We start from the raw sequence: 27661 nt of genomic DNA on the forward strand, positions 1-27661 counted from the left end.
ACCCAGTTATCAGGAATGTGCAGATGCCTTTTTAATCAAAAATACAAAATAAATTTTCCATAGGCATGGGCAATGACAGTAATAAACCATTATATGTTGTCAACAGAAACCAGTAACTGATGGTTACAGTGATTTCCTTAAATATCAGCCTACCTTTTCTTCAGTCATTTCCTTCAACTGGCTTCTCTGAAGTTATTGTTGAGGAACACTGCCTTGAGCTTCCTCTCACTGTTCATTAATAACGGTAAAGCACTGGAGCACCTGGGTGGATCAGTTGGTTAAGCGTCTGCCTTGGGCTCAGGTCATGATCTCAGTGTCCTAGGATCGAGCCCCACATCGGGCTCCCTGCTCAGCAGAGAGCCTGCTTTTCCCTCTCCTCCCCAATGGTGCTCTCTCTCCCTATCTCTGTCTCTGTCTGTCTGTCTCTCTCAAATAAATAAATACTTAAAAAAATAATGGTGAAGCACTATTCTAGGGATCAGAACATGCCACCTCCCATACAACCTCCCATTCCACCCATTCTACCCATTCTTGGGTCTTTCTCTTCTTTAGGAATTTCAGTGACTACAGCTTCTGCTGTAGTTAGTTAACAGAAAGTCCACTCCAGCAGCATCCAAGAAAGCAGTTCTTACAACCTTAGTTGGATCAATGATTTCTTTTCCCACCATATTCACAAAATCTCCAAGCATAGTGTCATAATAACGTCTGAGGAACTCTGCATCATTGTCTCAACGATCAATGATCCTTCAACACCTGCATTCTTAGCAATGGTCGTTGCAAGAATTTTGAGTGTTCTCTTAATTTCTATACCGATTTTTTGATCTTCATTAGCTGGAGTTATTGAATCCAAGGCGGGAATGCACTGAAGCAGGGCACAACCCCCTCCCAGAGCAATGCCTTTTTCAACAGCAGTTCATGTAGCATTGAGGGTATCTGTAACTCTGTCTTTCATTCACTTCAACATCACTTGTTCCACCAAACTTCAGCACGGCTACTCCATCTGAGTTTTGCCAGTCATTCAGCTTTTCCTTTTCATATTTTCTAGTTGTGATATATAACTGCTCAATGATTTCCTTGAATACATTTTTCAATTTGAGCCTTCTCACCCTTTCCTTTTAAGAGCATGGCATCATCATTGGTCACAATGACCTCTCCAATTTTTCCTAAGTTGTGAGGTCAGTTCTCCTCCAAACATTGCACCACCAGTAGCAATAGCTGTGTCTTTAAGCTGGTTCTTTTTATTGTCACCAAAACCTGGAGCTTTGACTGCCACAACCTGAAGACCAACTTCTAGCCTACTCAAAATGAGTGTACTCAGAGCTTCTCCATTAACATCTTCAGCAATTATTACTGAGGGCTTACAGTGAGCATTGGCAATTTTAAGAGCAGGTATGATGGACTGGACACTAGAAATTTTCTTTTCACTCAGTAGAACATAGGCATCTTGGAATTCACATTGCTGACCTTTTGATGTATTAATAAAGTATGGAGAAATATAACCTCCATCAGATTTCAAGCCTTCAATAATTTCTAATTCATCATTTAGTGTTTTCCCCATTCTTTACTGTAATGACACCCTGTCTTCCAAACTTTTTCATTGCATCAGAAATTATGTTGCCAATTTCTTTGTCTCCATTTAAAAATCATAACACCCTGAGCAATTTCTTCAGGTGTTGTCACTGAAGACTGCTTCTTAAGTTCAGCAGTTGCAGGATCAAGAGCTAATAACACACCTCTCCTGATTTCCACAGGATTAACACCTTTGCTAATCTTCTTGAAGTTTTCCTTGGCAATAGAAGATGCCAGGACAGTGGTGGGAGTAGTGCAATCCCCAGCCTCTTCAAAAGTGTTATTGGCAACATCTTGAACAAGTTTAGTGCCAATATTTTTATATTTAACTTTTAAGTCAATTGCCTTTGCAATAGTCACACCGTCTTGTGTTACTTTGGGACTTCCCCAACTCTGTTCAGTAATCACTGTTCTTCCCTTCGGCTCCATCGTAGGGGCTACAACATTGGCTAAAAGTTCTATACCTTGAAGCATTAAGGTGCAAACATCTGCACCAAATTTTATACCTTTGGCATAGGTGCAAGTGAGATGAGGAGCCAGTGCTCTGGACATTGGCCTAATTTGATGAAAGACTGTGGGTAATAGAAAAACTTTTTCAGGGCATTGTCAGGGCATGTGGGCAGTGAGACAGGCCATCGGAGGGTAGTAAATAGCTCTTCCCCATCATCTTAATTTGACTGAAACTTAATTTCTCTATGAACTATCTAGATAAATATCTAATATCTATGTATCTTTTCCCATAAAACTGTCCCTAATTTCCTACAAATTAGTTAATGCCTCTCTTTGGTGATCTTGTTATGGGGTCCTCTAATGCAATGGTCAAGAAAATTTTCTTGAGATGCTTACAGTGCAATTCACTAACTTTATTTAAGTAGCACAGAGACAGGACCTGTGGGCAGAAAGAGCTGCACTTTTTGCTGTGTGAGGCTGGTTGTTAAATGCTTAGTAATCAAAGGGAAGGGGGCATGCGGGGAGTATCAGATTACAAAAGGTTCTTCAAATTTCTTTGAATTTCTACTTATAAAACTACTTTTGCAAGATTCCGCTGGTGCTTATCATTCAGGTTGATATTAACTATTAGTGCAGTACACAGACAATCATGAGATCCTTAAAGACTGTAGCAACCAGCATGTATTTGATTCTTATCAAAACTATACAGGCTTTAGGTCAGCCTTCCAGGCTAAGAGTAAACATTTTCCTGCTTCTGTCCCTCATACTCCTAATACTATATTAAAGACATTTCGTAATAGTTAAGCTTATCTCCCCATCTCCCTCACTAGAAAGTGTGTTCCTTGGTGGCTAGAATATTCAGTCTCAAGTCCTTAATCATGATTACACTCTGGTTGGCTAACATAGGTTTGCCACATAGTAGGTGCTCAATAGAAGTTCAATTTATGAATGAATGAACTAATTTCTGAATTATATTGGTGGAAAAGCTTTACCACTTTTATTGGCTCTAGTAAATTTTAATGATTGATTTCAATATGTGAAATATCGCAATTAATGTGGTCTGATCAAGACGTACATGATGGGGCACCTGGTTGGCTTAGTCAGTTAAGTGTCTGCCTTCAGCCTAGGTCATGATCCCAGGGTCCTGGGATAGAACCCTGCATCGGGATCCCTGTTCAGTGGGGAGCCTGCTTCTCCCTCTCCCTCTGCCTGCCATTCCCCCTGCTTGTGCTCTCTCCCTCTCTGTCAAAAAAATAAATAAAATCTTACAAAGAAAGAAAGAAAAGAAAAGAAAAGAAAAAAAGAAAAGAAACGAAACTTAAAAAAAAAAAAAGACTTAAATGACTCATCATGTAAAGTTTCCCCCTTTAGTTACACTAGGACTCACTTGGTCCCCCTCCAGATTGTTATCTTCCATGTAACTCACGGAGGAGTAACTCCAGCCTATATTAACGCTCTCATCCTTAACCTACCATAGCACATGGAGTTTCCAGCAAACAATTAAGGGCTTGATATTCATGACCCTGTGCTATTTTAAACATGTATTTTTGTGTGGGTAGATGTACTTTTTTAGTGTAGATGGCAGGAAAAAATGAGTCAGGTTAAGTACTGAATGTTTATACCGAATATTCTGAACAGAATGCTGCAGAATTGTATTGAGTAGTAGTGTTAACTTCATCATTAGACACATTTGAAATTCAGCTTATTGTATTAAGACAGATGAAAATCTCCTGAGCCTCACTTTTCCTGTTTAAAAATAGGAAAAAAAAAAGTAAGTACAGTTCAGAGTTGTCTGGGAAATTAAATAATATAATGCATGTGGAACTCTGTACCACACAGATGGTACTCAATGTTAGGCTGCTTTCTCACACTTTTTTCCCATTTTAAAAGGTCTCTTCAGATAGCCTTTGTGGTAGTAAAAGGCAAAATAAATATTGTTGATTTTTTTTTCTGTTTTTATTTTTAACTTTTTCCTTTGGCTCTACACACTATTGAATTATTGATATTTTCCTCACTTTCATTTTTCCCCTCAAAACTTTATATCAAATGTGCTCACTGTGTCTCTGGCTGGAGCTGGGCCAGAGTGAATGTGTGGGAGGCTCAGGTTCTGTTCTTCCTGCTGTTGTTCCTTCAATATTTCTTTCTTTGAACAGATTCTCATGATTTATCTCATTCGTACTCCATGTTCTTAGAGTTCTCGTTTCCGTCTCTACATTTATCTTTTTAGGTGCCTGAAACACCTCCTACCACAGCCCAAACTTTTTCACAGCTTTCTCTCAGCATGTACCCTTCATTTGCAAACAAGGAAAAATACTTTGATTTTCAAAAAACAAAGTAGTGCAAGTCACAGGGCAATTATCATTTATAGCTCCTAATCTTGCTCAGAGGCACCAAACGTAATTGACTGAGCAGCCCCAGTCCTTTCTACAAGGCCAGCTAAATGATAATTCCCAAAATAGTTCAAAGGCATGTTGTCGTAGCTACATTGTGCCAAAATTTCCTCACTTTTCATGAAGGCAAGTTAAAGGATTTGAGATTTTTCTTGGTTTTCAATTTTTGATGGCCTTTAAAGTTATGCTTTGGAAATTGAGAAGACACAAAGTTAGGTAAGAGAAATTTTGTTGCAGGAGAGGGATGTGATTCCAAAAATTGGGCAGAGAAATTCAATTAAAAAACTATTTCTTTGTGTTGCCATGTGTGTTTAAACTCTGCAGTCTAGTTATTATTACATTTGACTATCCCAGGAGATGTTATTTCCATTACAAGCAGAAAATACATCTTATTAACCACAGTTAGCATGTGTAATGGAACAGGAAAAAATTTAGCCCCCACAAGGGGCTTCCCTTGATCTGACACATGACATACACCCATTTCCTACCCTCCACCCCTGTTATTGTGTTCCCACTACCAAATGTGGTTCATAACAAGTGCTCAAAAATTATTACTGAATGATTGAATCAATGACCTGAAGAACTTGTTACCGTATTAGGAATTGGCATTAAACCACAATACGCCTTCTTACTTATGTATGTTTTAGGAAATTTTATCAAAAAATTACAGAGGCTTTTTAAAAGTATCTTGATAGGAAAAAAAATTGAATTAGTCAGAAACAGCTAGTTGAAGCTGTTTTGTTTTAGATATAAGTCATAAATAGTAGCAATAAAAACCTAGAAAAGTTGGGAAGGTCTCTATGACTTTCTTTTATCACTTCAGATATTTACTCTTACTTTCTGTCCCTGACTGCCCTGTAACTTCAGCAACATCAGAGTAAGGGAAATTTACTCTCACCTGCTGTGTGCCAGACTTTTTTATGTAAGCCATAAGAAGTCCACAGATTGTACAAACATTCTTTAAAATGGCACCATGCTGACCCTACACACTGACTTACAGCCTCTCTCAGGAGTGTAGTGACTGTCCTACTGGGATGCCTTAGAGGGCCACGTACAAACCACAAAGGCTGAAAGTGGCCCATTGTAAAGCACAGTGAATTATTTACAGTTACCAAATATGCTCACTTAGCAAAATGAGATCCCAAGTCAAAAAAACAAAAAAAACCCAAAACAAAACAAACAAAAAACCCCCAAAGACAACTTCTCATACTCAGTTACATTCCAAATCTAGAAATGGAGTAAAAATGTAAATTTTTATGCAGTTGAAATATCTAAGTTTAAGTGATATTTTAAGCTACTTTTTTTTTTAATAATTCAAAAATTGCAAGTGAAAGGTGTAAAAAATCTACTTAGGAAAGATAAGAAGTGTTCAACATAAATTACAGTTAAAAAATAAAATATTCAAGCTGATAGACACCAATTTAAATTTTTTGATTCACTTGATGTTAAAAAGATACCTTCTATTGGGGGTCCTGGGTGGCTCAGTCATTAAGCATCTGCCTTTGGCTCAGGGCGTGATCCTGGGGTCCTGGGATCGAGCCCCACATCAAGCTCCTCTGCTGGGAGCCTGCTTCTTCCTCTCCCACTCCCCCTGCTTGTGTTCCCTCTCTTGCAGGCTGTCTCTCTCTCTGTCAAATAAATAAATAAAATCTTAAAAAAAAAGATACCTTCTATAAAAATAACTGGTATAATTGAAATAAAACTACACTACCAAAATTCGGTAGTGTTCTATATACTAATAGTGTTTCTATATACAAATACTAACAAAATAGCAGAATGAAAATTTAAGAAAACAATTCCATTTACAGTTCTACCAAAAATAATAAAATGCCCAAAGGGGTTAAAGACCTGTACCCTGTAAACTATAAAACATTGATGAAAGAAATTGAAGACGATACAAATGGAAAGATATTCCATGCTCATGGATTGGAAGAATTAATATTATTAAAATATCCACACTACACAAAGCAATCTACAGATTCAGTGGAATCTCTATCAAAATACAAATAGCATTTTTCACAAACTTGAAAATATAATATTAAAATTTGTATGGAACCACAAAGGACCCTGAATGACCAAAGCAATGTTGAGAAAGAACAAAGCTGGAGGTCTCAGAAACACAGATTTTAAGATATACTACAAAGCTGTAGTAATCAGCAGTATGGTACTGGCATAAAAATAGACACAGAATAGAGTCTAGAAATAAATCTATACTTATATGGTTAATTAATCTACAACAAAGGAGGTAAGAATTTGCAATGCGAAAATACAATTTCTTTAATAAATAGTGTTTGAAAACAGGACCACTTTCTACAACACTATACACAAAAATAAACTCAAAATGGATTAAAGATCCAGATGTAAGACCTGAAAGTATAAAAATCCTAGCAAAAAAATAGGCAATAATTTCTCTGATATCAGCCCCATAATAACATTTTTCTAAATATGCCTTCTTAGGCAAGAGAAACAAAAGCAGCAATAAACTGTTGGGACCACGTTAAAAGAAAAAAAAAACTTTTGCACAGTGAAGGAAACTATCAACAAAATGAAAAAGGCAATCTATTGAATGGGAGAAGGTATTTGCAAATGATATGTACCTGGTAAGGGGTTATGTCCAAAATATATAAAGAATATATAAAGAATTTATACAACTCAACATCATAAAAATAATTCAATTGAAAAATGGGCGGAGAACCTAAATAAGCACTTTTCCAAAGAAGACATACAGATGGCCAACAGACAGCATGAATGATGCTCAGCATCATTAATCATCAGGAAAATGCAAATCAAACCACAATGAGATATAACTTCACACGTACCAGAATGGCTAGAATCAAAAAGACAAGAAATAACAAGTGTTGCCAAAGATGTGGAGAAAAAGGAACACTTATACACTGTTGGTGAGAATGTAAATTGGTACAATCAATGTGGAAAACATTATGGAGTTTCCTCACAAAATCAAAAGTAGAAATACCAAATACCAATACTTCCACTACTGGGTATTTATCTAAAGAAAATGAAAACACTAATTCAAAAAGATATATTTACTCCTCTGTTTATTGTAGCATTATTTACAATAGCCAAGATATATAAGTATCTGAGCATCTGTCAATGACGGGGTAAGGAAAAGCAGGATAATGCAGCCATAAAAAATAACATCTCAATTGACACAACATAGATGGACCTAGTGTATTATGCTAAGTGAAATAAATCAGACTGAGGAAGATAAATACCATATGATTTCACTCATATATGGAAACTTAACAAACAAATAAAAAACAGAATCAGATCTATAAATACAGAGAACAAACTGATGGTTGCCAGAAAGGAGGTGTGTGGAGGGGACGGGTAAAATAGATGAGGGGAGCAGGTGCCACAGTTTTCCAGTTATGGGAAAAATAAGTCATGGGAATAAAAGGCCCAGCATAAGGAATATAGTCAATGGTAGTGTTGTATGGTGACAGATGATTGGTTACTTGTGGTGAGAATAACATAACATATAAACTTGTTGAATCACTATGTCATATGCCTGAAACTAATGTAACATTGTGTCTCAACTATATTCAAAACAAAATTTAAAATGTAATTCGTGAGCACAGATTTTTATAGAAACCCAAATAGTGTTCCACTTACAGGGTGAAAACAAGGATGTTTTATGAGGAAGTGAATAAACTCAGCTGTACTCCAATGCTCACCATGAATAACAAAGACACCCCTAAATTCCAAAAATTTAGTCTTCTTTCCAGGAACCTGGAACAAAAACAAGTCAAATTCCTTATATCATACAGTACTACTTAAGAGATTTGTTGTGAGATTTATGCTTTTATAACTGTGGTATATAGGAGGCATGTAATAAATGACTTTTAAAAAAGAAAAGAAATAACATCACACTCGGATGGTAACCTGATGGATAGATGACCAGGAATTCTTTTAATGTGATGATCCATAAAAATAGAACCTCATATTTTGTAACCCTTATACAGCACAGAATCCTTTATACCGAACTAAAGTAGACACTTGAGTGCTGACATGGCAATGACCCTAGAATAATAGTTTAAAAGGCAAAGGCCTCAGTTCTGAGCTTTTCTATCATGGTGGGTTTCTTAATTAATATTAAGCTATATTGGCTGACAAGCCTGGGTATACATGAAAAACTGAGACATCAGAGCATTTTGTTCATTCATTTGTTTCCTTATCTGTTCTGCCTGTTTGCCTGTTTGGTTGTAAATTGAAGCAACCCTGAACTGAGCCTAAATTGCATTCCAACCAATCTTTGATTAAAAACAAGGTTTGTGATGTGGCTTGGCTCACTGGCTTTTGTTATCACCATGGTTTACTTCCTATAAGACTTTAGTGGGGCTACTCCTAACTCTCTGAACCTTAGTTTCCTTTTTTTTTTTAAGATTTTATTTATTTATTTGACAGAGATAAGAGACAGCCAGCGAGAGAGGGAACACAAACAGGGGGAGTGGGAGAGGAAGAAGTAGGATCATAGTGGAGGAGCCTGACGTGGGGCTCTATCCCATAACGCCGGGATCACGCCCTGAGCCGAAGGCAGACGCTTAACAACTGCGCCACCCAGGCGCCCCTGAACCTTAGTTTCCTTACTATGAAGTAGATATAATATCTTTCTGCATTTGCCACAGGATATGTGTATTACACAAAACAATGCATATTAAAGTGCTTAGAAAATAACAAGATAGTATACCATATATTAGTATGCATATTCGTATATTAGTATACTACATTTTTACATATAGTTGTATATAGTATACTAATACATGTATGGTAAATATTACATACATACATACATATTGTAAAGGTTACCTTGAAATTTTACTTTGAAACCCCTTATAAACAAGTAAATCCAAGCACAGAAGACATGATCCAGTCTTCTAAGAATATGTAATCAAATAAAGAAAAAGAACATAAAACAAATAAATGTAGTGTATTTTTATTGTTGGATAAGAAATTGCTACATACTTAGCAGCTTGAAATAACACATATTTATTTTCTCAGTGTCTGTGGGTCAGGAAATGGCATAGCTTCATTGGATGCTATGCTTAGGATCTCATAAGGCTGCAAACAATGTTATGGCTATGGATATGGTTTTCTCTGAGGTTCACCAATAAAAAAAAATCTCCCAAGATCACTTAAGTTTTTGGCAGAATTAATTTTCTTGTAGTTTTAGGAATATGCACTTCAGTTTTTGGATGACTGTCTTCTGTAGGCTATTCTCAGCTTCCAGAAACTATGTGGAGTCCCTTGCCAAATGGGTCTCCCATCTTAGGAACCCCACTATATGGCAGTTTGCATCTTAACAACTAAAAAGGAGAAACATACTCCTTAAAAATTAGTGCTAATACCTTATGTGATATAATAACATTATCAAGTACATATAATCACTTACATCCTATCACTTTTGCTGTATCCTTTTGGTTAGAAGCTGACAGTTTCCATATATACACAAGAGCAGAAGGAATCAAATGAAGGGTAAATACCAGGATGGGGAATAATGGGGACCAAGTTAAGAGTCTGTCTACCACACATGGTATGTCCTGGAGGTTCAATATATGTTGTCAGTAGGAATTATTCCATGAAAACAATATATATTAGGTGATACCCCCCTCATTAAACAAAGAATGTTGATTATATAGATCGTTACATTCTTTTGTGATCCAAGAAAAGTCACTTCATATGAAAATGGTGCTCATGACAGTGTCAAGAATGCCTGTTCTTGTGCATGCTTGCACATGCACATATCTATGACAACAGGATGGTCCTCAAGTTAAATATAAGAAGTATTATGGAAGATATTTGATGGCTTTTCTGTTTTCAATAAGACAAAAATTATTTTACTCATTAATTGGCTAATACAAGCTTAAGTCAATATTATTGCATTTATTAAAGGAACAAAACAAGCATTTATATTTCTACAAAAATATTGTCACTGAAAAAAAATGTATTTTGTGACCAGATTTAATGTCGTATTTCCTCATGTCAATAATCTAAGACAGCGTTAATTCAAAAATATTTCTCAAGCATAGATATACTACCAGAAGGACAAGTTATCATTTTCAGTTGGGAATCATTATGGTTTTAGAAAGTAACATTAGAAAAGGGGAATGACAATAGAGTGTAACGAGCAACAAAGTAGGGAATAGGAGAACAGAAAGGGCCTGGTAGATTTGGGGGTCAACTTCATATACATTAACTTAATTCTCACAATAACCCTACAATATTTTCCATTTTCACTAAAACAGCATTAGAACTCTGAGATTCTACACATCCTGCCCTGATTAAGCAGGTAGGTAATGATGAATGATGATTCACATGCTTATCTGTGAAGCTCATGCTCACTCTTTCATTTACCCCACTGTATTTTGTACTGTGATTCTGAAACCACCCACATCAAAATTACTTCTGGAACACATTATAATGAAATTCCTGGAACCCACTACAAATCTTTAGGATGAAAATCTGTAAAGATGATAATCCAGAAATCTGGATTTTAAATAAGTGCCTGAAGTAAATTTTTTACCTATTGAGACCAGGGACACATTACTCAATACTAAACTCATTGATTTAGATAAAGTAAACCCCATTGCCATTTTTAAACACTCATAGTTTCATTGTGAGGTAGGCAAATCACAAATTCCCTTAACCTTAGTTTTCAATACTTTTAATATGTCCTCACATTGCCTTCTAGCCCCCATAGGTACTGAAGTGAAGTCTGCATTTAATTTTATTGTGCTTCTCTTGTATTGGCTGAGTAGTTTTTCTCTTGCTGCTTTCAAAGTTTTCCGTATTTGGTTTTCAGCATTTTAAAAATGATTTGCATAGGGGTGGATCACTTTCCATCTATTGTACTTGGAGGTCATTAAACTTCTGGATGTGCAGATGAATGTTTTCCAGCTAATTTGGGAAGTTTTCAGCCATTATTTTCTAGTAGATTCTCTCCTGCTTCTTTCTCTTTCACATTTCCTGGTAATACCATTATGTATATCTTTTTTTTTTCTTTTCAAATTTCTTTTAAAATTCTAATTAGTTAATATATAGTCCAATATTGTTTTGAGAAGTAGAATTTAGTGATTCATCACTTACATATAACACCCAGTGCTCAACGCATGTGTCCTTATTTAATTGAAAATTAAGCATTAAAGTTTCTGGATACTAACTCCCTCTCCCCCCTCTGCAGGGCTTCTTTTTATTGTTGTTTGCTTGTTTATTTGTTTAGTGACTTGGCTAGGCTACTTTAGTGAAGTATATCTTCCCCACATTGTGAAGCCTTTGGTCTTACTCTTCAAAGGGCACAGGTTTGGGTGTATGTACAGTTGCCCTGTGATTACAGTGATTTTACCAGTGTCTCTTTGATAATTTCTCCTTGATCTCTCTGTCATCTGCTTCATTTGGATTTTACCCCTTGTGTGTGGTTCCACTAATTATCAGCTTAATGCTCTATTGTTTTTGACAATATCCTGGAGCAAAATTTCTCAGAAATCTGATCCAACTAAATTTGGGCAAAGGCAGTTTTTGAGGCCAGTCTTTGAGACACCCCCCCTCCCCCCCGCCACCATGTTTCTTCATAGCTGTCTCTTTCTCTGGTTCTCTCTGGTAAACCAGCTAGACTATGGTTTAGTTTGTTGTTCTTAATTAAGAGGAGGTATTGGTTTTGAAAGTGCTATTAGTCTTCACCTTCTTCACATTTTGTTTTTAATAAATTCAGGTTCTTTGAAGAGAGTTTTGGAGCTCTCTTTCTTACAGACTTTTTCTTTCCTTGAATAATTTCCTGAGTCATTCCTTGCTAATACTTTGAGTACTGAGCAGGGCAGTAGACTCTGGTCTTCTCATTCCTTGGTGGAACTTCCACTCCAGGAGCAAGCTGAAATGAAAGTTATCAAGACCTCATTATTCTCACCTTGTCTCACCTGAGGTAGAGCCTATAGGGTAAGTCTTAACTGAGAGCTGAGGGGAGAGGTAGGCCAGTCTCCTGGCCATACCCACCTAGAGCCAGGGTACAGCTTTGCCAAACTGAATTGCATGTAACACAGGGAGGGGGTCATGGCTTAAATGCCAAAGAAACTTGTTCTCCTTACTGAGCTTCAGAAGAATTTCTTTAATAAATGTTTCTTCATTTGCTACATGTCCTAGGACAATTTTTAGAAGACCTAAATGGCTGATTTTGTTAATAGTTTGTACCAGTTTTGTTTGTTTTGCTGAGGAGTGGGTCTGTGAAACTCCTATGCTGTCATCATAGAAGTGGAACTCTTAGTTTTAGTTTTCACCATTTATGAAATAAAGAAATAATACCTACCTTACAGATTGATGTTTAAAATTAAATATGACAATATATATAAAATATTTTATAAACAAAAAAGCATATGTGTTAATATGGTGAAAGAACATTTGGACAACATTTATATAAGACAAATATTAACTTTCTTCATAAATATGAATGTTTGAGTCAGGCTTTAGAAAGAATAATGGAGAGAAGTCTGGTTAAAAACAGCAATTTCAGCATAAGATCACATATCCTCCTCCTATTTCTAACCAAGATAAAATAAAACTGATTTGATACTTGGTTTCTGTCCATATTGCAGAGATTAAAATAGGAACATTTGAATAAATGTTGCCATGCAAGTAATTGTTTTCTAGATTTTGGTAAGAGACTTTCATGAAGGAAAAACTCTATGAAGCACATTAAAATTGCACAAAATGCATTGCAGGATTTCATTTTATAGTCTTATGAGTTGACTTGCAGATAAAGAAGTTATCTTTATTAAAGGTGCATATCAAGGTATTTATGGATAAAATTACATTATCTGTAGGATTTTCCTTAAAATGCTGCAGCAAAACCAAAGACATGATGGAGGAAGGGGAATACATACATAAAACCATTTGTTAAATGTTTAGTCAAACATTCCCCTTGTTAAAGGGAGGTAGTGGATATGTAGAAATTCATTATAAAATTATATTTCTGTAAATGTTGAGATTGTTGAGATATTCCCCAAGAAATGAATTAAAAAGAAAAAGAACATATAGAGTAATGCCTGGAAGTTGGGGAACACAAGCTAGATCTCTCTCTGTCTCTCTCTCTCTCTCTCTTTTTTTTTTTTTTTACAAATTAGATATTTTAAATCCACTGGCCATAACAACTAACTAATAGCAGGACCTTTCTCCCAATTGCTGAGACTTAAAAAAAAAAATACAGTGGGGAGGTACATGATGATTGCTTACTTGATTCCATTATTCTTTGTTATTAATATATAAGCCTTAGTCATCAATATATGGATGTAAATTGTGTATAGAGTCTCTTCATTTTATTAAATCCACAAATTTCCTAAAACCAGATTCTAATGAGTTAAGTTAAAACTACTTATATTGTTTTAGTTTATTTGGCCTGAATTGCATGTTGAAGGAATTAGCTCATGAAAGTGTACAAACCTAATATTAGCATATAATTTGCCATCCAAGCTGAGACGTTTTTAAGAGTAGAAGTAGGTACTGTTAATAATTTTGTAAGAACACAGACATACATTGGGCAAAATGGGTTGTCTCATATGGGCACCCTATTCTTATCTGAAATGAGAAGTGTATTTAGTATGAAAACTTCCTCTAGAAAAAAATCAATAAAAATGTTGAAAAGAACCAAAAATACTATTTGTTTTCTAATTTCTCTCTTCTCTTTCTTTCTGTCTCTGTCTCTCTCTGGCTAAATTCATTAATAAATTGAGTCCCAGCAAGTTGAAATAAATTACTTGCTCAAAGTCATATAACTCACAAGAAATTCAGGATCATAAATTGTGTATTTTGATGACCAATACAGTGTTATTTCCACTTAGTGAATAACAACATTGAATTTGAAAACATCAAAATCTATTTATGAGTCCAATTTTACAACAGCAGTTACATATTTTAGCTAAGTGATAGCTAGAAAAAGTGGCCAATTTTGTCTGCTGATAATTGAAACACATAAATTCTAACCATATAGAATATATTTTTAAAGTTTTGTAATAAAAAATTGGTAAGGGGACAATATAAGAATATAAAAGAATGTCAAGCTCAACATCAGAAATTCTGTCAATGGACACATTAGGGAAATTATGGCAACATAAACATGCAGGAGAGTTTATTTTTTTATGTGACCTTGTGGATGTTTACTGTTCTTATTTCCTATAATTTCATATTATATATTTCATATAATTTCTTATGATTTCATAATAAACTATTATGAAATAAAGTTCTTAGAACTTTCTTATCTAGTAGGTATTCTCTAGAGTAAACAAATAGATATTTTAATAATTGTCAACACAGTATATTTAGAATTTTATTAACGTTATTTCAAATAGTTCTTAAACAGAGCATTGTTTGGGGGATGGATTCCATTTGATGCAGTTCTGAGAAATTGTCCTGACAAAGCATTGGTGTAGAGGCCTGATAACCCCTTCTTCCTACAGAAAGAATTTGCCTTGAAGGGCTTCTTTTCCAAACTGCATGGTATCTTCATTGGCACTGACAGTCTTCTCTTTGTACTGCTGAAGGACTGACAGCAGCAGCCATTTTCACTGTAATCTAGAAATTAAGTGAATGGTACTGATCTCAAATAACTAAGAACAGAGAAAAAGAGCTTTGTCTACAAAATCTGTTCATCTCCACAATTTCAAGTATTAGACTTGAATCTAAATTACATCTCCCATGCAAGCGTCACATTCATTTAATATCTGACTTTGATACCCACAGTGCCTGGTGCCTGGCTAGTACCATGACAATAACTAAGAATCTTAATTATATGCTTGGGAAATGAATTAAATACACACACACACACACACACACACACACCCCTCTATGAAGAAGGTAATAGTATTTTTAACTTAATGACATGATATGAAATAAACGCAAATCAGGCAAAGTAATTTTTTTTTTGCAAGAACTAGTACAATATTGAATGCTATTGACTAAATTATATCATAAAGGACAGAGAACATAAATATAATGTTAAACAGTTCAAAAAGGATAAACCAGCATGGGGTGCCTGGGTGGCTCAGTCATTAAGCGTCTGCCTTCGGCTCAGGGCGTGATCCCACCGTTCTGGGATTGAGTCCCACATCAGGCTCCTCCGCTGGAAGCCTGCTTCTTCCTCTCCCACTCCCCCTGCTTGTGTTGCCTCTCTCACAGGCTGTCTCTATCTCTGTCAAATAAAAAAAATAAAATAAATTAAAAAAAAGGATAAACCAGCTAATCATAGTGTATAATTATAACTTATTAAAATACAAAAAAATTAGTTTTCATTCATCAAATGACTGATTTTTATGGAAAAATCTCTTACATAGCTGGTGTATGATTTCTAAAATGGGCAAATTATATTTTCTTCACTGGCAGGAGAGGTCTGTAGTCTAGCATTCCTTACGAGAAACAAGGTAATTGAGATAAATGTTGATCTGGAAACATATTGATGGTTCACTTTTCCCACCAAATAACTACATGACAAGAAGCAAGAACTTTACAGTTCACCTACAGAAGGATTAATCAATACATATTTTGAATCATTTATTCATTTGTTTATTCTAAAATATTTTATAGAGTATATATTCCATATCAGGTACTCTGTGAGTCACTGTTAGACACTGTATACCTAGAAAGGCACTTGTATATCCAGGACATTTAGAATCATTTTTGCTTTGGTAAAAGCAACCAAAACAAATTAAATGAAACTTCTTTCCTTTCCTCCTTTAGTCTCTGTTTCTCAAACCATCGCTTGCCTCCACCATCTCTTCACTTTAGTTTCCACACGATGCAATTTTGTTATCCTCTAAGGCCATGTTCCCTCTCTTCTTTAAACATGCATATTTCTATTAGAGTCATGCATCAACCTTTGAATCTGAACTGGACCTTCATAGTCTAGCTGCTGTTTCATTTTTCTGATTGCCAGCAAGGATATGGGAAGCTGAATGAGACAGGGAGGTCTAAGTGAAAAATAAGGTCCTATATACCTCTTTTCATTATAAGCCATTGGACACTCATGGAGGAAAGATAGAAGCAACTAAAAGATACATGATCAATTCTTAAATAGCTTGTAATTTAAAGGGAAATCCAATCACACTACATTTTTTTTAACTCTTAATGAGGTTACCATCCCATCTGCTGAAAAGATATATTTTATTTTCTACTATTAATTGATGTTTCATAGTATGAAGCCTAGAAGTTTGTCTGTGAAGAGAACTATTCAGAAGCGGCCCATGGCGAGTTGAACATATCTGTCCTTAGGACCTTCAATTAGCAAAATTAAAAGTAATAGAAACTAAAAGTTATTGCATAAACACTAGATACATTAAAACAACCCCCTACCCCATTCCTTTATGGATAGAACAATCAAATATATTTCAAAACAAGTCCCTAGCAGTAGAAAATTAGGAAATTTAATCTACTGGTCATGCATTTTAAAAATGTAAATTATATGTCAATGTGCCTCATATTTCTTCTCAAAAATAATACTTAGTTTGGTTATTTAATTTAAAAATACAAAGCATATTTAAAGTTGATATAATATGAAAGCTTGCATAGATATTTGTGATCCTTTAAAATAGTTAACAAACTTAGAATTTCTAATTTAGACTGCGGTTAAGAAATCACATGAAAGCACAGTGACCAAAAATAACAGCTACCTATTATATGCCAGTAAAAAACTGATCAGCATAAGTATAGGATTTTTTTTTTAAGTAGAGATGTCTTATCTTTGCCATAGAATAATTGGTTCAAAATCTCTGTGGGTTGATCATGTACATTTGTATTTTAAAACTCAGAAAAGTGATTCTTGCACCCACTATTCTTGCATATGCCAAGCTCCATTTAAATAGGAGAATAAACCATAAATTTAAATTTTACCATTATTATGTGTAGAGTGATAGCGGAAGAAGAACACAGAGAAACTTGGTGCTTAATTCTAATTTGAGAAATAGTAAATTTATACTACAAAGAAAGCTATTAGCAGACAAGGATATTTGTGTATTTTCCTAATTACTTGTGTAGGTATATAAATCTTTGAAAATTCTTTGTCACTAAAACATAGTTAAAATTCTATCCCCATTTACAGGTGAGGAAGCTGATGCAGAGTAAGTTTAAGTAACCAGCCCTAAGTCACTCTCTCAGTAAATGCCTGAGCTGGAATGGAATGTATCTGCTTTTCTCAACTAATTGATCAAAACATAGCGATATACTAATTTTAATTAAAAACATGAACTTAAGAACAGAAGAGCTGACAGTGTTTGCCTTTTAGAAATGTCACAGGATCATAGAGAGGAGAACAGAATCTATAGAATGGTTGTAAATAAGGGGCTGCTCTTTTGTGTCATAAGTCTCTTTTGTTAACACTATTTGACTTTCTCATTTAGTCACATGAAAGGATTTTGTTAGCTGTTCTAAACATTTTGGAAAACAAACTATATCTCAACACATGACACTGATAAACAAAATAAAATTTAAAAAAATTAAACTATCCCACAAACTTAGCTAGAGTCATGGTCAGCAGTAAGGGAAACATTTGGTTGTTTTATTTAAGAAAGGCATTACTTGTGCTTGAATAGCACTACATTTTTTATATCTACAAAACATTGATTTCTGTATACTCTCTATATTTTTGTCATGACATTCCTGCCTACATTAATCACTAAATTTAAAGCTGAGTACCCTGAAGTATGATGGGAAGGAATGTTCTTAAGTTGTTTCCCAATGGGACAGTTAGAACAAAGCCAAGGTTAGCATGTAAGAATCTAGACTCCTGGGGCACCTGGGTGGCTCAGTGAGTTAAGAGTCTGGCTTTGGCTTAGGTCATGATCTCAGGGTCCCAAGATGGAGCCCCACATTGGGCTCTCTGCTCAGCAGTGAGTTTGCTTCTCCCTCTCCCTCTGTGTTTTCCCTCTCTTTCTCTCAATTAAATAAATAAAATCTTAAAAAAAGAAGAATCTAGACTCCCATTGTAGTGTTCTTCCTGTTAAAGCCTACGGTGCTGATATAAATTTTTTTTGTATTTTTTTAAAGATTTTGGTTTTTTTTAAGTAATCTCTACACCCAATGTGGGGCTCAAACTCACAACCCTGTGATCAAGAGCTGCATGCTCCACCAACTGGGCCAGCCAGGTGCCCTTGATATAAACTCTTAGTATGTGCTTAAAGATGAAAGTATGTAAGAGATGCTGAAGAAAGGTGGAACCCCTTATTGTAGTCAAGTAATCTAACAAGGAAGTTTCTGAAGATTCTGCCCTTTTGGAAGTGTTTAAATCTTCAGAAGGGAAATGTGAATTTGTCCTAGAGAGTGAGACATTCATTTTCCTAAAAAATATGGGTTTATCCATGCATTCTCAGTGAAATCTTTATGATTTATGATACTATGGCACAGTAAATAATGCATCTCAATGCAGAAATATAATAGTCCATTCTTATTAGAATTGAATGGAGGACGTATGGTATGTATACCACTTTTCTGGCATTCTTTGTTGTAAAGATTAGAAATATTATTCCAAAGTAAGAATTCTGGAAAGACTAGAGTTTATGCAGTATATTCAACAAATGCTGTGCCCCTTTTGCATGCCAGAAAATATAATAGGAACTAGGATCATTGCAGTGAATAAGACAAAGTTCCATCTTTCCTGAGCATATAGAAATAGGAAAGAGAAAGATAACAAATGAGGAAACAAAGATAAACTGAGGTAGCAATAAATACTAGGAAGAAAATAAGGCAGGGTAGGGAATGTGGGAGAGAATAATTAAGATTTTCCTTTAGATTAGGGATCAGACAAATCTCTAAGTTGATTCTTGACCTGAAACTTGAATTAATAAAGCTCTATACAGAGATCTAGAAAAGAAGCATCCAACTCGAAGGAAACAGCAGATAAAACTACTTTCGCCAGGATAATAAGCTCAGCACATTTGGGGAATAGAAAGAAGCAGTGAGACTACAACAGAACTGCACAATTGGACCAAGTAACAATAACATGTAACACAATGGCTTACGGATATGCAAAAATACCAATATTCCTAGTCCTCAAGGCAGTGGGGCCCAAATCCACTGGTCATGAGCACTTTCTTTAATTTACCTTAGTGTGTCATGAAAAAATTATCTTTTTCTGTGTGTGTTAAGATTGAAGGAAATTTGAAAAGCATGGAGCCCAGAGTGGAATGAATATGAACTACAAGATAAGTGGGAGACCAGGCAGAGGCCAATTCATGCAAAGCCTCATAGTTCATGGAGAAGAGTTTAGAATTTAGGTGGGAAGGCATTTACAAGGAGTGACATAATTTATGTTTTGATAAGATCTCTCCAGCTGCTACGTGGAGAGTGCACAAAGCAAAGTATTAGAATTAAGGAGTACTTCACATATTCATCATTAAGTTGACCTTGGGGTTGTCACTTTCTATCTCAGTACTTGAGTTTTTATCAAATTATCAAAGATAACAGCATTTGTCCTGGGTTTCCATCACAGGTGTCTTGTGAAAGGAAGTTGTATGATGTCTGTGCTTGGCCTAAGAAAGATAAGACATAAAAGGGATCTTGTTACTCCTATTACTGATGCCACACTTCCAACCTGCCAGTTATCTGTTGAAGATCAGTTTGTGAAGGAGGGCTGATTGCTATATTAACTTCCCAGAAGGAGAGAGATAACAGAGTAGTAAGTCACTGAGGATTTCTTTGACACTAATCAGTTCCCTGTGGGCATTCTACTCAGAAAGAAGATAAATAGCAATGGAGATATATATTTATCTGTCACCCTTTTCTTTTTTTTTTTTTTAAGATTTTATTTATTTATTCGACAGAGAGAGACAGCCAGCGAGAGAGGGAACACAAGCAGGGGGAGTGGGAGAGGAAGAAGCAGGCTCATAGCGGAAGAGCCTGATGTGGGACTCGATCCCGTAACGCCGGGATCACGCCCTGAGCCGAAGGCAGACGATTAACCGCTGTGCCACCCAGGCGCCCCCTGTCACCCTTTTCTATCAATTAAGGTCCTGAATAAACCATAAAGGCATGTATCACCTCACTGTTGTGTTGCTATTTTTTCCGGTTAAGTACTTTAGGAGTAAGACATGACTTAAGAGTGTTCAGTTCACAGTCATGCCTGCAAGTGTTAAAAAAGACAAGCATCACAGATCTACCCTAAGTGACACAGAACAACCTGTAGGTTTTATACAGATAAGGTTTTCAAGATGTCTAGATGTGAAAAACCAAGAGCATTAATTTTTGTTTTGTTTCACGGAGTGTAGTGCTGTTTTTTTTTTTCCCGAAACTGTATTTAACTTAAAAATGAAATTAACTGTATTTATTAAATTATGTATTTATTTATTTTTATTAAATTAAATTAACTATTTAATTTAAAAATGAAATAAAAATAACATTAGCATGACACTGAGCTGAAAAAAGTTTGTTATTTATATATTGGTTCTTTAAATGTGAAAAAAAGCATGATTCTTTCTTTCAAAATGCAAAATAGTTTCAAAAGGTAAGTGGTATCTGAAAGGCAGTTAAGGAAGGGGTTTTTAGAATGATAAAAACACTAGAGCAAAAGAATACTAATGTGATACAAGGGAAGTACTCAGGAGAGAGAGGAATTGATGAGGGGCGTTTGGATACAACTCTATTTAAAGAAAAAGAGGAATTAATTTTAGGGATGACATCCTTGACTATGTAACTAAACATAGATCCAAAGTAAGAAAGGAAGGTTTGGCCTTTGATTGAAGTAGGGCCACCTCATCCATTATTAGAGGAGAAAAAGGCAAAAATACAAGTTCATCTGGTAGATATATGGAGTATAGAAATGAAGGCATTTCAAATAAATCTGCCTACCTTTATTTTCTATTTGAATTTTGAAGCAAGATCATCAACTGTGAATCAGTCAAGAAGAGTGTCAAAGAAGGTTTGAGGGGAAAAAAAGAGGTTGGGAATAAGTTCAAATGAAGAGATATAAGCAATCTCATTGAGTGCTGCAGTTTCAACTTTCTTAAAGTCACTTCACTGAGTCATCATTGCTCACAGATCTATGTTCCTTAGTAAGAAACTTCAGGAAGATTCCCTTTATTCTCATGTAGCAATTCTCAGGAGACTTTTTGTTATTCAATTGTGAGTAAAGAAAATAAGTAATGAAATAATGAAAATAACACTAGTTTAAAACTCAGACTATCAGTCAAGATTTTATTTCACTCTTTATAGACTATGCTGGTCTTTGCCAAGTTCCTTAACTTCTTTTAAAGACAATTTTAACTGAATTGGAATGCTAGAAAGAAGAGAAGCAGTTGCCTTGAGATGAGAGAGGGAGGGAAGGAGAGAGGGATAGAGGGACTACAAAGGGCACAGGGAAACTTTTAGTCGTTAAAGATACATTCATTATCAGGATTGTGGTAATGGTTTCCTAGGCAAATAAATAAGACAAAACTTTTCAGATTTCAGGTTTTAAATCGGTGCGATATATTATATTCAACTGCACATTAATAGAACTCTAAATGAAAGAAATGGAGTTTTGTAGGGTATGACCTAATTCATATATTTTTGTATAAATTTCAAATAATAGTACACGTACAAATGACTCAAATTCCGAAGTGCTCTATAAGATGTTTTTATGAAAGTAAGGTTTTACAATATGAAGAACTTTGCAACCTTGAATAACAATAAATACTTATATCTTTGACTAAATAATTGAAGAAGCATGAAGAAGTTTTTTCCATCTGCACAATGGTGTTAAAGTAATAGTATGCAAGTCTGTTGATACTTTAGCTCAATATGACAATTGGTACAAGGAGTATCAATGAGTAAGGTGCCACAGGAGATTGTTATTAGGGAAATTTCCAGAGAAGATGATGTTTAGCTTCTTTTGTCTGCTTCACCTACTTTACTATCTAGGCATCAAATTATCTCATTTGCTAAAGCCCTCTTTGTCATGCTTCTCAACTCAGCTGCAAAGAAGATAATTCTTTCAACCCTAATATATTTAGGCACTTAATGTGTTACCCTTAACCAAGAAGTCTATAGAAGCTATGTAGGCATTCAATCAATTATTCTGTAACTCATTTATCCCTCTTATAATAGGCACTTTAACCATAAAAATATGAGTAATATAAAATAACCATTTGTTGTTTTCTGTAAGAGTGTTTTCTCTTTTTTCTTATTCAAATGTAATAAATTATTTAAGCATCATCTCTAGTTTTATTTTCTGTGTGATGTCCCTGTTCCCAACTTATTTTGCACTTAAAATTGGGACCATATTTTCTGACATTTAGTTTTCACTACTGTTCATTTTACATAGATGGAAAGGTATGTCATAGTAGAAGCTGTTTTATTTGTTTATAATATAGCTAATACACCATAGGAAACAATAAAAATATTTTCACCAACATTCATATTATACCTGTGGACATCTATCTTAATGAAGGAAAATCTGTAAGTTCTCCAGACTCAGGTCATTTATATTATTTTGGCAATACTGATATATCTCCCCTCCCCCATGCACTTACAGTTTATTACAACCTTTTACATTGTCAGTGAGCTTGATACATATTCTTACATTCACCTATTTACATTCCTTAAGCCCTGAATGCAGGGTATATATTTTATTCACTTTTATATGCTCAGTACTAAGAAAGATCCTGGCATTTAACAAGTGATAACTGTTGAAGAAGAGAAGGAAGAAACAAAGAAAAGGAGGAAGGGAGGGAGTCACTATTTTAGAAATAAAGGTTATCTCAGGAAATGAAAGTTTAAAAATAAAACTCAATGATATTTAGAGTTAACATTTTAAGTGGTCTGTTTTGGATCTATATGGTGTATATTAGAACTATTCTCATAGCTTTTGATGGAAGAAGACAGGCTTAATCTAAACATATATTCTGCAGTTCCAGTTACTCCAAGTTTCTAATTACTCGTTAGGATATAGTCCACTTGTTGGATTTAAAAAAACTTTGATATATTCTATGTACACATTGGCTTACTTCAGATTTACAGGAGGCCCAAATGTCAATATTAGCAACACTTGATAAACCCTAGTTGACTTAGATTTCCTTTCTCAAGAGATAGCCATTGTATTCAAACATGATAGCTTGTGCCATAAAGTTTAAACTTAACTTCCTAAACATCAGATGAGAGTTATGAAAGACTCTACTGTTGTAAAAATATTGTATATTTAATTGAAAAGTTTAACATTTAGTGTCAGAAATTGTTTAGTCACTTGCCAAAAGCATGGCATATATTTCCTACTACAGTTACTTTTTAAGCATTTTAAGTGCATTACGATCAATAAAATTGCATGTTCACAGCATGTGTCCTCATTTATTTTAGGGAAAAGGCATTTAAAATAAGATTGCACACTGATCTTCCATAAAAATGTTATACTACCACATTTACAAAGTAAATTTATATAGGAGAGAGCTCATAATCTTATTTCTGTCCTATATATGAATTTTGAATGATATTAACTAATATTTAAAAGATTTTTCACTTTGTCATTTTTCATTACTATTCTTAATATGGCATGTTGTTCTCTTTAGTCTTTGAAGGGATACTAAAAAGGTTGTTGCTAGAAAAATCTATTCGTAAGTCAGACATTTTTTAGCACTCTGCATCTATACTGAAGAAAAAATGCAATTTTCATAACAGTTCAAATATCCAACATTTTAACTTCAGAATGAATTTTGACATAAAAAATTTGAAGATAGCAACTTAACATTGAAATTGATTTATCTTCTTTACTAATTTAATTAATAGTACACAGAAAAAAAGACTATATACTTTCAAAATTACAAAGAATACCAAAATAGCCTAAAATAAATACATCTTTTTAATTGCATGCATTTCTTAATTTTTAAAAATTGCCTCTCTTCTTGCTAATCCTTGTGAAAAGTACCCATCTAAAGTGTTCTTAAAGTAGTCTTAAATGATATGCCAATTTGTATACCTCATACACCTACACACACACACACACACACAAATACAATGTTAGAATTATTGCTTGAATGTATGATTTTAAATAAAAAGAAGAAATAATATTATATTTTTCTTTATATTCATTTCTAGTGGTCTTTATTCTTACTCGTGGGTTTAAGTTACTGTTTGGTGTCATTTCCTCTTGGTTTTAGTACTTTCAAGATTTTATTTTTGTGCTAAGCTTCCATCAGATTGATTATGATATGTCTAGTTGTGCTGACTTCTATGAATAACTTTCTTGGGATTGTTGAGTCTTGTAGATTTCTAGATTGTGTGTTTGTGTGAAATGTGGGTAGTTGTCAGTCATTATTTCTTAAAATATTTTCTGTCCCTTTTTCTCCCTCTTTTTTATATGCTTAGTATGGTCTCTAAGAATCTATTTGGTATTTTTTTATTGTTCATACTTCATATTTAAGAATATCTATTGATACATCTTCAAGTTTACTGATACTATCTTATGTCATCTTAAATTTGCTGTCAAGTCCACCTAGTGATTGTCTTCTTTTCTCCATTTAATCGTTCTACTTTTCAACTCTGGAATTTTTTTTATTTTTATAATAATATTTTTTTATTATATTATGTTAGTCACCATACAATACATCCATGGTTTTTGATGTAAAGTTTGATGATTCATTAGTTGTGTATAACACCCAGTGCACCATGCAATACCTGCCCTCCTTACTACCCATCACCAGCCCATCCCATTCCCCCACCCCCCTCCCCTCTGAAGCCCTCAGTTTGTTTCTCAGAGCCCATAGTCTCTCATGCTTCATTCCCCCTTCTGATTACCCCCCTTTCTTTATCCCTTTCTTCTCCTACAGATCTTCCTAGTTCTTATGTTCCATAGATGAGAGAAACCATATGATAATTGTCTTTCTCTGCTTGACTTATTTCACTTAGCATTATCTCCTCCAGTGCCGTCCATGTTGCAGCAAATGTTGAGAACTCGTTCTTTCTGATAGCTGAGTAATATTCCATTGTATATATGGACCACAACTTCTTAATCCAGTCATCTGTTGAAGGGCATCTTGGCTCCTTCCACGATTTAGCTATTGTGGACATTGCTGCTATGAACATTCGGGTGCATATGGCCCTTCTCTTTACTACATCTGTATCTTTGGGGTAGATACAACTCTGGAATTTTCATTTGGTTTCAATTATCATGTTTATTTCTCTATCATGATATATTATTTGTTAAGTGATTATCATCATATTCCATTCATTCTTTGAATACAGTCTTCTAAAACATAATTTGGTTACGATAAGTGTTTTAAAGTCTTTTTCTATGAAATCTAATATCCAGGCCCATCTAGTTTCTATTGATTATATTTTCTAAATTATGTCCAGTTTTCTTGTTTTTATGCATGACTTATAAGTTTTGGTCAAAAAGTGCAATTCTATAATATAGTAACTCTGGATTTTGTTTTATTGTTCTAAAGTTTTTGTTTGTGTTTTTGTAACTTTTGTAACTTGTTTCCATTTAAACTTATCTGTCTTTCCCATGGTATGTGGGCACTGATATATGTATGTATGTGTATACATTTTTAAAAATTCTTATTTTTATTTTCTGTCTTAGTTTTCTAGTGTTTCTTCTGTGTCTAAATAGCATATTTGTCCACCAATGAAATATGAAGAGATTATGTTAAATAAAACACTATAAGCCCATGTGGCTTCCCTTCTCTTCTGATTAATATCTGTGTGGATCGGTAAATGAATTCAAAGTTGCAAGAAGTTCTCAAGTTTTTCTTGGTTTTTACTTTTCAAGGGGCTCTTTAAGGTCTCTCATGCAATGATGCAAGCTTTTGTTCAAGGCTCAATTAAATGCCATCATCCAGCAAAGCAGCTAGCTTTCATACCCAGCCTGCCTTTCTGATAAAGTTATTGACTAAGCTGAGGGTTGGTAGTGGGAGCAGGCAAGAAGAAAACATACTTCCACTGTTACTATCCAAAACTCTAGCATTTTTTTATATAAAAGAATAAACTGTTCTCAATTTATTGCTGCTTTTGACTGGTTTTCAGTGAAATGATTGCACTTTATAATTTATAATTCAATTTTATACTTATTTACACTAACTCTGGAAGTGCAGAATTGCCAACACCATTAAATATCTGCAGTTGAAGGTCTTCTCCCAGTTATCTTTAAGAAATATTTTTTAAATGAAAATAAATTTTAGATTTACCCACATATGTATCTTTTCTGTCACTCTTCATTCCTTCATGTAGATCCAATTTTCCATCTGATTCTATTTCCCTTCCACCAGAAGAACTTCTTTTCAGTGCAGACCTTCTGGCAATACATAATATCAGATTGCTTCTGTCTGAAAACATCTTTATTTTGCTTTCAATTTAAAATTGAATATTGAAAAATGGTATTTCCATGGGGCAATAATTCAAATTTTTTTCTTTCAGTTCTTTAAATATTGCACTCTATTTAATTTTTGCTTATATTGTTTCTGAAAAATCTGCTGTCATCTGTTTCTCTGTACGTAAACTGTATTTTTTGTCTATGTTCTTTGATATTATATTTTTTCTTCGTTTTTTAGCAAGTTCTATAATGTCTGTAATTTCTAGGGCAGTTTCTGTAGATGGATTTGTCTTTGGATTATGGGTCATATTTTGTGTTTCCCTGCATGCTTCATAATTGTTTGGGTGACAAGTGTAAATTTTTCATTATTAGTGTCTGCCTTTTGTTGTATTATTTTAATTGTGTTAAATTTTCTTCAGGCATAGAGTTAAGTTACTTGAAATCAGCTACTTTCAAGGTTTGCTTTTCAGATTTGTTACGGTGGTTCCAAAGCAGCTATTAGTCTAGGGCTAACTTAGCTCCAATACTACAATAAGACTTCTAGGATTCTAACTGATACTTTGTTAAGTTATAAATCGTCTCCACTATGTTGGGCATTCCAGTCCTTCTTAGCCATGGTGTGAGCTCAGAGAATTGTTTGATCTACTACTCCTTAATGGTTCTGTTTCCAGTCTGTTATACATTCTTTATATACATGTGTAGTCATTCCCAGGCAAATGCTTGAGGAAACATCTCTGCTGATTTAAAAACAAAACAAAACAGGGGTGCCTGGGTGGCACAGCGGTTAAGCGTCTGCCTTCGGCTCAGGGCGTGATCCCGGCGTTATGGGATTGAGCCCCACATCAGGCTCCTCCGCTATGAGCCTGCTTCTTCCTCTCCCACTCCCCCTACTTGTGTTCCCTCTCTCGCTGGCTGTCTCTCTCTGTCAAATAAATAAATAAAATCTTTAAAAAACAAAACAAACAAAACAAACAAAAACCGTGTGTGTGTG

The 27661-nt window shown here is 34.7% G+C and overlaps 1 pseudogene; it reads right to left on the reverse strand.

Moving 5' to 3' along the window:
- Positions 1 to 478: 478 nt before the first annotated feature.
- Positions 479 to 27661, reverse strand: part of LOC123787890 (60 kDa heat shock protein, mitochondrial pseudogene) — a 50476-nt pseudogene continuing 23293 nt past the window's right edge.

Source organism: Ursus americanus, chromosome 16 (genome assembly GCF_024610735.1).
Source record: "Ursus americanus isolate L20-20 chromosome 16, mUrsAme1.1.p, whole genome shotgun sequence".
Lineage (NCBI taxonomy): Eukaryota > Metazoa > Chordata > Mammalia > Carnivora > Ursidae > Ursus > Ursus americanus.